Genomic DNA, 10,580 nt, shown 5'->3' with positions numbered 1-10,580 from the left:
GATTGGGCCTTATGTGGGACATAACTAAGATGATATAGAGGGTTAACAACATCCTACAATGGATGGTCTTTAGGTATAGCATCTTCTTATACAGTCTTTCCTTTATTCAACTAGCCAAATGCTTCAAGGATTTTGTTTAACTCTTTTTTAATTTCCTTTTGAGCCCTATTCAACTTTTCAATGCGGCTTATATTGTCTTATTCCATTCTTTTGGCTTGGGCTTGGGTTTTATACTTGTAGTGAATTAGGCAAGCTATCCTTAAACCTTGATTTACCATGATTAGGGTGCATGTTTAGAATGATGTTCATGAAACCATCTAATTATGCATGAGAATGTATGTAGGAATGCATGATACAATAAGGAGAATTTACCACATAACAATTGTTAACAAAAAAAATCTTTATTGAATTAAAAGTTATTTTTAAGCAAATTCAATATTACATCCATGAAAAGCCTAGAATTTGTTGAGGAAAAAAATTCCTAATTTGTCGATACTGGCTTTGCACTTCACTAAGGAAATCTAGCGGTTCTTAGCCATGTACTCCTACTAGTGGCACCTTGGTCTTCCATTCTTTAACCTTTTCTACCAAGTCATTGGCTTTGTAAGTAGCCACAATGATTTGGTCAAGTATGAACTCTAATTTAGGGATGTAAATGATACATTAATACTCGTAAGTCACTAGAGTTCGATTCGAATAAAACTCGAATTCAACTTGATTATTATCAAGTCGAGTTCAAGCTCGAGTAACTTGACTCATCGATCGAGTTGAGTTTAAGTATTCTTATACTTGACTCAAGTAGCTCACGAGCCTAATCGAGCTTTTATATTTAAATATATTTTTATTATTTTAATTAATAAAATATCTTGAACTTGAGCTCGAGCTCGAACATAAATAATCGAGTTTTTGTTGAATATAAGAATCAAGCTTATTTTTACATGTTAATTGAGCTTAATCGAATAAGCTGAGTAGCTCAATTTCTATCTCGAGTCAAGCTTGAGCTAGAAAAATAAAACTTGATCGAGTTTGAATCAAGTTTCGAGCTTTGAATTTTTAATTGAGCTCAAGCTTGATGTTGATACTGTATCGGCTCGAATTTGATCGATTACACCTCTACTCCAACTGGTCATGCTTTCTTACATATACTTCATTCATTTGCTCACATTCTTCATTCACAACCCCCATTTGTGTTCTATTTTCAACCACCATTCCATTCAGCATTTGGATATGCCTTTGGGCCTTGGAGAATGCCTCTTCACTTTATTGCACCTTTGCATGTAACTTTTTATTTTTTTTCTAAAGTTGGGCCAGCTCTCAATTGGTAGATGACTGTGTTGTGTTTAGGTCAACAACTAGACTTTTCCATTCATCCTTTTCTTGTTCAAGTTCTTGAACTTCCCTTTTTAGCCTTTTGTTTGTAAGTTTCAACTCTTTAGACTCTTTTTTTAGGCTAGTAGAGGACTTTGTTAGGCTTTTCATAGATGTGATTGAGATTTTTCTTGCTAAAATTATTTTGTGATAATTACTCATTTTGACAAATCTAATGATGTGGATGCATGTATAGTAAAAAAAAAGGGTTAGTGTACACATAATATATACAAAAAAAATTACAATGAACAACATAAAAGGTTAGTATGCAAATAATATATATAAAAACAATGTATAAATTTATAAGTAGAATAAATATCCCATCATATGTCTTGTTTAGGATTTTCTAACACAAAGGAAGGCATGACTCTAACTTAAGTTCGAACCTTTAGGGTTTATTTATATACTAGGTTCAAAGGTTTAATAGTCAAAAGTTTGCCAAATCATTCATTACATAATTGTTCATTATAGATTAGTAAGGCACCATAATCCTCACCAATTATAGACTATAAGTGAAAAGGTTTCAATTTGAGTGAGAGTATTTTGCTAACCCATACAGAGATATGAAATCTTACGAAAGCATAGATACTTTAGTCCATCTTAAGGGATGAAACTCAAGTGTAGAGCCCATGCTATGCATGTGCAAATAAATGATAAATATGAAAAAACTAATAAATAAATAAAATACAAATAAGGAGAAAAATTCTTAAATTTATTAAGTTAGGCTTGGACAATAAGAAATTATTTATTGGCCTAACTCTTAGTCTCCCCAATGGAGTCACCAAACTATCATAACATATAGATCTGTGGACCTATCACTGAATATAGATTTAAAGAGTTGTCACCAATATTTTTTGGTTTATGTATGATTGGTCACCTAATTGAATTTATCCTATTTCAAAGGGAGTTCCTAACTTGATTTGGGTATCTTCAAAAGATAGATTTTAGTCTATGAAACTAGATTAAGGTTTAGAAGTGCGATTACGAGTAAGGAAGGCTATAACACCCTAATAGTGCTATTTAGAGGATGGTACAAATTTAATTTCCAATTATCCATGCCTTAAGATTTTTTTATAATTTACCTAATAATTTAATTATTGAAAGTTGATCCTAAAATTACTCCAATAGTTTGGTAGTAATTTAAGATAATTTTCTTACATCGAAAATATTCATGGAGAGTAGTTTCACGCTTTGAAGAGATTTCGTCATCTAATTCATTTAATTTTGTTTGTGGCAATAAATTTATATAAACATGGTTTATTGTTAGAAATGTCTTCCAATATGTTACTAAGATTTTTTGACAAATATTATCCTCCAATATGTTGGTAGGATTGAGAAATTACTTGTTTCAAGAAAATGCATTAAGTCTTCTAATAGTTTGGTAAAATTGAATTCAAGATTTAAATCCTTTAATAGTTTGGTAGGATTAAAAAAATTTTTAAAACTTTTTTTTTTTAATTTAAAAGAAAAAAATTGATTAAAATAGATAAAAATTATCATGCAAATAATATCATGCATTAATATAAATATAATGCAATAATATAATATATCATACAATAATAATGCAATAGTATAATATATCATGCAGCAAACCATGCAATAAAATATCAAGCAAAATATAAAATACCATGCAAATATTAGTTAATCATGCAAATATAAATCACACAAATAAAATAATATATAATCATGCAATCAAATATAATCATACAAATAAATATAATAATCATGCAATTAAATATAATCATATTATGCAATAAACATAAAATCATATCATGCAAATATATATATATATATATATATATTACAGTTAATATCAAAATTTTTTCTTTTTCCTCATTTTAATTAACTTAATTACAACTAAAATAAATATATATATAAGAAGCAAAAAAATAAAAAATAAAACAGAAGACAGAAAAATAAAAACAAAAACAAAAGATTAGAAAATAAAAATAAAAAATGAAAAAAAAATGAAAAAAAAAAACAAACCTTGCGATCAGGTAAGGTCATAGGCTAGTTGGCACGCAGATTCCATGCGGGTCAACCCACGAATCTTAAGGGTCAAAATGACGTCATATGGTGTTAGGTATAAAAAGTCAATCTTCAGCCTCTTTGCCTTAGAATCAGCTTCTACCCCCTGTCTCTCTCTTTCTTTCTCTCAAATGAGTCTTTTGCCCTCTTTCTAAGCTCCACCAGAAAACCAAAAAGACCAACCGAAATTTCCATATTCCAAGATTGGGAAATTCAATCGGTTGTTGAAAACTTCAAGCTTTTCTAGAAAACCAATAAAACGTAGAAACTTGCCATCGTAGACCCCTTTAACCACCATGAAAACCATAAAAAAACTTTAAAATTTCAACAAAAAATTTAATAGAAACCCATGAATTCAAACATTCAAACAAAAGCCTAAAAATCCGCAAAAATTTCTAGAAAAAAATCCAAACCTAAAATTTCCAAAAAAACTCATAACTTAAATACAGAAATTCAAAATAAAAAAATCCCAAAAATCCAAACCTAATTCTAGAAACCAAAAAATAGAAACTCTAAAAAATCCTAAACCTCAAAAAATCGAAACAAAAAAACCCCCTCTTAAATTTTAGAATTCCAAGATAAAAATTGAAACCTAATTTAAAAAAACCCAAAATCCAAAATCAAAATAAAAATTCTCAGAACTAAAAACTAAACCTATAAAAGTATAATTGTTGGACTTAGTTATGCCTATTGTCCCTTGATTCTGTTTTTTTTTTTTTTTTTTTTTTTTTGTGACAAGTAGATTTGAATCTTTTATAGGGATTCATATTTGTCCAATTTGGAAAATACCAATTCTTCTAAATATGTGATTGTGATTTTCTTCATGAATTGATTCTTTGTGATTTGATTTTGCATGAATTATGCCTAAGATCAAATCCAAGACTGAATCACCAATTTTCTTTTTCACAATAGTCCCACGTTTTTTAGTTTTTCTTCTTTTTTTTTTGTGGCTTTCTGACTTTTTTTGCTTTTTTTTTAACCTTTGAAAATAATAAAAACTAAAATTAAAAACCAAAAATCAAAATTGAAACTAAAATTGAATAAAAACTAAAATTAAAGCTAAAATGAAATTAAAATTTTTGGGCTTTTAATTCTCTAGGCTCAAAAATTTTCAATTGGGCCTATTTTATGGTCGAAGGCCTAATTTCAATTTCAAAAAAATTCTCTAATAAAATGGAGTGTCTATAATAAAAAAAAGATGTTTTGGTTGCAATAAATCAAGGAAATTATTTTTAAATATGAAAATTAAAACTTTTTTGTCAAAATTAAATTATAACATATGATTAAGTGGTATCTTTTTTAAATGGACGTTATAGAGATACTAATTCTTTTTTATGCATAACCGTACCTCCAAATTGAGTTTAATTTTCGTAGATAAAAAATTATCATTTTAATTAATTTTAAAATTTTATTAAAAAAATAAACTTTTTAGGTGATTAATTATACTTAAAAAAAATATTAATAGTGACTCTCACTATTTTAAAAATTTTTAAAATTTTTGTGAAGCGGTTCCAAAATTGATAGGACAACTACTCTTTTTGTCAATTGTCACCTAATGCAATCGATCGGCTCACAACTTGGATTAGTGTCGTTGGTCTGTCTGTCCCATCTCAGCATTCCTATTCATCCTAAATCATGTACAAGGCGATCCACTTTGGTATATTTATCAAAACATAGACATTTTAAGTTTCTTTTACTAAATTGTAAGCATAGACATATCATCCATGATCATCCATCATGGAGCCTTAAGAATGCATGATGATATTTCATATAGTAAAAATTAGCATTTATTTCTTTGTTAAAAGATGATGGATATTTAATTTAGATATGTCATGCCGTTAAAAACCAAATTTCCTATAAACTAATCCACTAACGAGTTGTACTAAATATGCCTTCAAAGTATCCTTTATAAAATATCATTATATATGCCATATAGATTAGGTTGCATTGTATGTTGCTTTGGTTAAGCTTTCGTGCTTCATAATAACATGGCATTAATTGTTGTATTTTTAATGTCTTTGATTGAAAGTATGGCATTTGCATCACTATTGGTTTATAAACCATCTGAGGCTGCCAACTCACATATAACTTTCTAAATGCATGTACAACAACATGAGATATATAAATTGTTCTGATTCAACTGCTTGTTATCAGGAATAAAAGGAGAGGCATGATTTTAATCTGTAAGTCAGTTGGGTTGTTGGTCTGAAATGAACAAGTAACGGTTGGTTTTATCCTAACAGGGTTTGGAGTTTCGATTCTTTTATTATTTACTATTTCCGAATCAAATTCTTTGATAAAAAGAAAATTGTAACTTTGAAAACCGGTATTGATTTCCTATATAATAAATAAATCAATTGACAACTCTAATCAAATCTTGGATCTCATTACTCTAACGAACGCTAGTAATAAAACCCGCACCTCTCATAACGGTGTCCTATGGTTTCAAGAACTCTATTGCTAATATCTTTCTTCATTTTTCACAAAGATGACACCACTGCCTACATGCTGGTATATGTTAAGGATATTGTCTTAACCGGAAACAAGTCTTCATTTGTAGAAACTTTTGTGAAATCCTTATCTGCTTAGTTTTCTCTTAAAGATTTTGGCACTCTTAATTTCCTTTTAACAGTGAGAGTTATTTATCACAGCAAAGGTTTGTTCTTCTCACAGCATAGATATATAAGCGGCATCCTCTCTCGTACAAACATGAATGAGAGAAAGGAATCTGGAACTTCTCTATCTACATCTACTCTTCCTAAACTTTTGGATGGATCAGCAAAAGTTGATGCTAAAGAATTTATAAAAATAGTTGGCTCGCTACAATATTTGGCTCTCAACTCGACCTGAAATTAGTTTTGCTATTAATATAGTATCTCAGTTTGGCCTGCCCAAACGCACCCGACAGCCTTTAAAAGAGTTCTGAAATATTTGAAAGGGACACTGTTTCATGGTCTTCTGCTTAACAAGGAATCCAGTATCACACGCATAGCGTTTTCAGACTCTGATTGGGCAGAAAATCCAGATGATATAACATCCACCTCTGCTTACATTGTTTATCTTGGCAGTTCACCTATTTCTTGAACATCGTACCATTCCTTCAACAGTTTCAGAGCTAACATGTTTAGAATCCCTTCTAAAAAAATTTAGTGTGCAAACCAATTTGTATACTGTGACTGTGCGACAATCTCAGTAACACTTATACTTGTGTCAATCCTGTGTTCCACACAAGAATGAAGCATCTTGCTCATGATTACTTCAATACAATGTTGCTCAACTTCTGTTAAACATAAGGGAAAGGATAGTTTTGGGTAGAATGTCATGGTGCTGCTCATATCATATCAAGTCCTTAAACCTATACCTAATGTTAGGTATTTTTCCATTGTCTGGTAGGTTATAATACCAAAAAAACAAATAAAACAAAGAAATTTGAAAGGAAATGTAAGGGAATGAGAGCAGGAATGTCTACGTCGTCAGAATTGAAACTTATCAGGGGAATGGAGCAGTGCAGGGACTAGGGTGGGGATGTTGCTCTTTCATTCTCACATTTTCTTCATTCTATGATTACCAGATTTTACAATTGTTAGAGATTTTGCTTTCTCAATAATCATTATTGCTCGAGTTCTTCTAGAGCATATACCAGTATGTGGAGACAAGAGAATGAACTCAGGTTTGCCGCAGATTTAACATCTACTGTAAACTTGATAAAAAATTGATAATATGAAGAGGTTAAAAGAAAAATAAAGAGAAAAAAAAACCTTGCTTAGTGTGGCAAACCAGGGATGAGACAAAAATCAGTGGGAAAATAAAACTGGAGTTTCAAACAAGCACGAGTTGACCTGGAAGAGACTAATGTTGGAAAATTTAAGAAAACAGAAATAATAAAAAAAATGACTTTTAAGCGTAAATAATATTATTTTAAAAGTAATTACGCTTATAAAATATAATAAAATTTTATAAACTCTCTAAATTAGAAAATTAGTTAGATAAAAAGATTTATGTATAATAAATAAACAGTTATCAATTAAGTTAATTTAAAAATTCATCACATTTTGTATAATCATTTTTTTTGTTTAAATAAATTTTATTCATGTTTTCTTGTTCAAATACATTTATTCAAAATCAATAATATTTCAAAATAAATAAAAAATAATAATAAAAAAAATTTAAAAATTAAATTTATTTGCTAAACATTATTTGACCCATTAAAAAAATTTCTCATAAACTCAAATAATTTGATTTACTCCGACACTTAATTTAATTATTTAAATAATATAAATAATTTTTTTTAAATCACATATAAATGATCTTTTTACTTAATAATATGAGATACATTATATTTTAAATTATCAATATTTACAATTACGAGACCTGATAATTAGAATATCAGTTTCAAAAAAAAGTGTTGAAAGAGAAAAAAGAAAAAAAAAAAAGGAAAATTTTGCATATTAAATGGTTACTGTTCTTGTGACAGGCTGAAATATTTCCCAGGGAGGTTTTAAAAAACATGGACAAATGGTTAAGTTTTAGGAAAGTAATAGTTTAGTGGCTAATTAAAAGCAGACTTCTGACACTTTCATAACGTTAGGAATAGCTCAATCACACGTTTTGGTTGATCAAAGCACGCCATAGCTCGGCTATAAGAGTAGCTTAGAAGCTCACAACTTCGTAAACAAAGGGGAAAAAAAAAGGAAAGAGAGTAAGTGAAAGAATGGCATTTCCCAGCACTTCCATTCTTCTACTAGTTTTAGGCCTGCTTTCAGCTTCACAGGCAACTTCAACTTCGATTCAAGAAAACTTTATCCAATGCCTTGATGACAATTCTAAGCATGTCATTCCCATCTCTGCAGTTTGCGCCCAAAACAACTCTTTATTTACTTCTATCCTTAACTCCACCGCACAAAACCTCAGGTACTTGATGCCTTCAGTGCCAAAGCCCCAATTTATCTTCACACCTTTGAAAGAATCTCACGTCCAAGCTGCTGTCATTTGTGCAACAAAGCTTGGAATTCACCTAAGATTCCGCAGCGGTGGCCATGATTATGAGGGCCTCTCTTATGCATCTCAAATTGAGACACCTTTCATTATGTTAGACCTTGCCAGGCTTCGAACCATCAAGGTCGATATCGATGACAACAGTGCTTGGGTTCAAGCTGGTGCCACGATCGGTGAAGTTTATTATAGAATCTCTGAGAAAAGCAAGACTCATGGCTTCCCTGCCGGTCTTTGCACAAGCCTAGGGATTGGTGGACACATAACTGGAGGTGCATATGGTTCAATGATGAGAAAGTATGGTCTTGGTGCTGACAATGTCCTTGATGCCCGGATTGTTGATGTTAACGGAAAAATTCTTGACCGAGCAGCCATGGGCGAAGATCATTTTTGGGCAATTAGAGGAGGCGGAGGAGCAAGCTTTGGAATCATCCTTGCGTGGAAGATAAAGCTGGTTCCTGTTCCAGAAACTGTGACCGTTTTCACTGTTCCAAAGACCTTGGAACAAGGAGCCACAAAGATCCTCTACAGATGGCAACAAGTTGCAGACAAGCTTGATGATGATCTTTTTATTAGAGTCATCATTCAAGTAACAAAAACAGGCCGGAAAGGTGATAGAACAGTGACAACAGCCTACAATGCCCTGTTTCTTGGACATGCTGAGAGGCTCCTCCAAGTAATGAACCAAAGCTTCCCCGAATTGGGTTTGGCGCGAAAAGACTGCATTAAAACAAGCTGGATCAAATCTGTGCTCTACATAGCTGGCTTCCCGAGTGAAACACCTCCAGAAGTTCTACTAGAAGGAAAGTCTTTATTCAAGAATTATTTCAAAGCAAAATCGGACTTTGTGCAACAACCTATCCCTGAAACGGGACTTAAGGGGCTATGGAAAAGGTTATTGGAAGAGGACTCCCCGTTGATGATATGGAACCCTTATGGGGGAATGATGGCCAACATTTCAGAATCTGCAATTCCTTTCCCTCACAGAAAAGGTAACTTGTTCAAAATCCAGTACGTGACTTCATGGTATGAGGGAAACAAGGACGCCATCAGAAAGCACATGGATTGGATTAGGGGGGTGTATGATTACATGGGTGCTTATGTTCCCAAATATCCCCGGGCTGCATATGTCAATTACAGGGACCTTGATTTGGGAATGAACGACAAGGGCAACACTAGCTTCAGGCAGGCTAGTGTTTGGGGAGCCAAGTATTTCAAGTGCAACTTCTACAGATTGGTAAAAGTGAAAAGCAAAGTTGATCCAGGCAACTTTTTCAGGCATGAGCAGAGCATACCAGCTGTCCTGGACGAAGCCTAGCGATTGTCCAGGCCAGAGCCAGATCGCTGATCAGTCCAGTCTAGTATCCTTGTTTTGTGCTTTGCCAAAAACAGGAATAAGGCGTGTTACTTTAGATGTATTAATCGTGTTGTCTTTTCTACTAGTATAAAATGTTGTTCCCATTTTGGTCTTTCTCCAACGGCAATAATGTTAGCACAAAATTTTCCACAAACAAAATAAACGAAATTTTGCCTATGATTGTTGCATGAACGATTTGATTTTTCCCTTGGACAAATTTAGGCCCAAAGTCACCTCAATTTTAGTACCATTACCTATCTCTTTGCCGCTTCCAGCCGAGGCGATTCCGAGCCTTACCCTTGTCACCTCATATTGTTATGCATTTTAAACAAAGTGAAGGGATCCAAGGACATCTATAACTTAATCTATAACTATATAATGAAATAATAAATTTGCCCTTTGAATTTTTTGCTAATTGTTTAACATCTATTCAAGTGCCTCTCTTTTAAGGGAGTTCTAAATACACCCCATCTTTTTTTTTTTTTTTTTAAATATATCACTTTTTGTAAAAAATTTTTTTAAATAATATTACTTAAATACCTTTTTTACAAGTTTTCTATATCTCCAATTTCGCAAAGTCATAGGAAATGCATTTCTAAAAGTAGAAAAGTGAAAATTTATGAAAAATTATAAAATATGATAACTTTGTTAAAATTATTTATAAATTAGTGTAATGAAAAAATTATCATTAAAAAATCATAAATTTTAAAATTACTAAAAAATATTACTTTTATTATTTTAAATTTAGAGAAAAAATAAAATCTTATGAGGTTATAATTAAATATTTTATTTCTTGATGTTACAAAAAGTGATAAAAGAATTATTAGATAAGAAC

At 31.4% G+C, this 10,580-nt stretch overlaps 1 pseudogene across 1 annotated transcript; it reads left to right on the top strand.

Annotated features, from left to right (window-relative positions):
- Positions 1-8,058: 8,058 nt before the first annotated feature.
- On the top strand, positions 8,059-9,941 carry LOC111280891 (monolignol oxidoreductase AtBBE-like 15 pseudogene; annotated as a pseudogene). Its single transcript, XR_016335145.1, has one exon. The product of XR_016335145.1 is annotated as a monolignol oxidoreductase AtBBE-like 15 pseudogene (transcript).
- The last annotated feature ends 639 nt before the right edge of the window (positions 9,942-10,580 follow it).

The sequence above is a fragment of the Durio zibethinus genome, chromosome 28 (assembly GCF_047325235.1).
Source record: "Durio zibethinus cultivar Kanyao isolate XHJ-2024 chromosome 28, ASM4732523v1, whole genome shotgun sequence".
In the NCBI taxonomy this organism is placed as follows: domain Eukaryota; kingdom Viridiplantae; phylum Streptophyta; class Magnoliopsida; order Malvales; family Malvaceae; genus Durio; species Durio zibethinus.
Note: the sequence above shows the minus strand (reverse complement) of the source record. Positions and strands in the feature narration are given on the sequence as shown.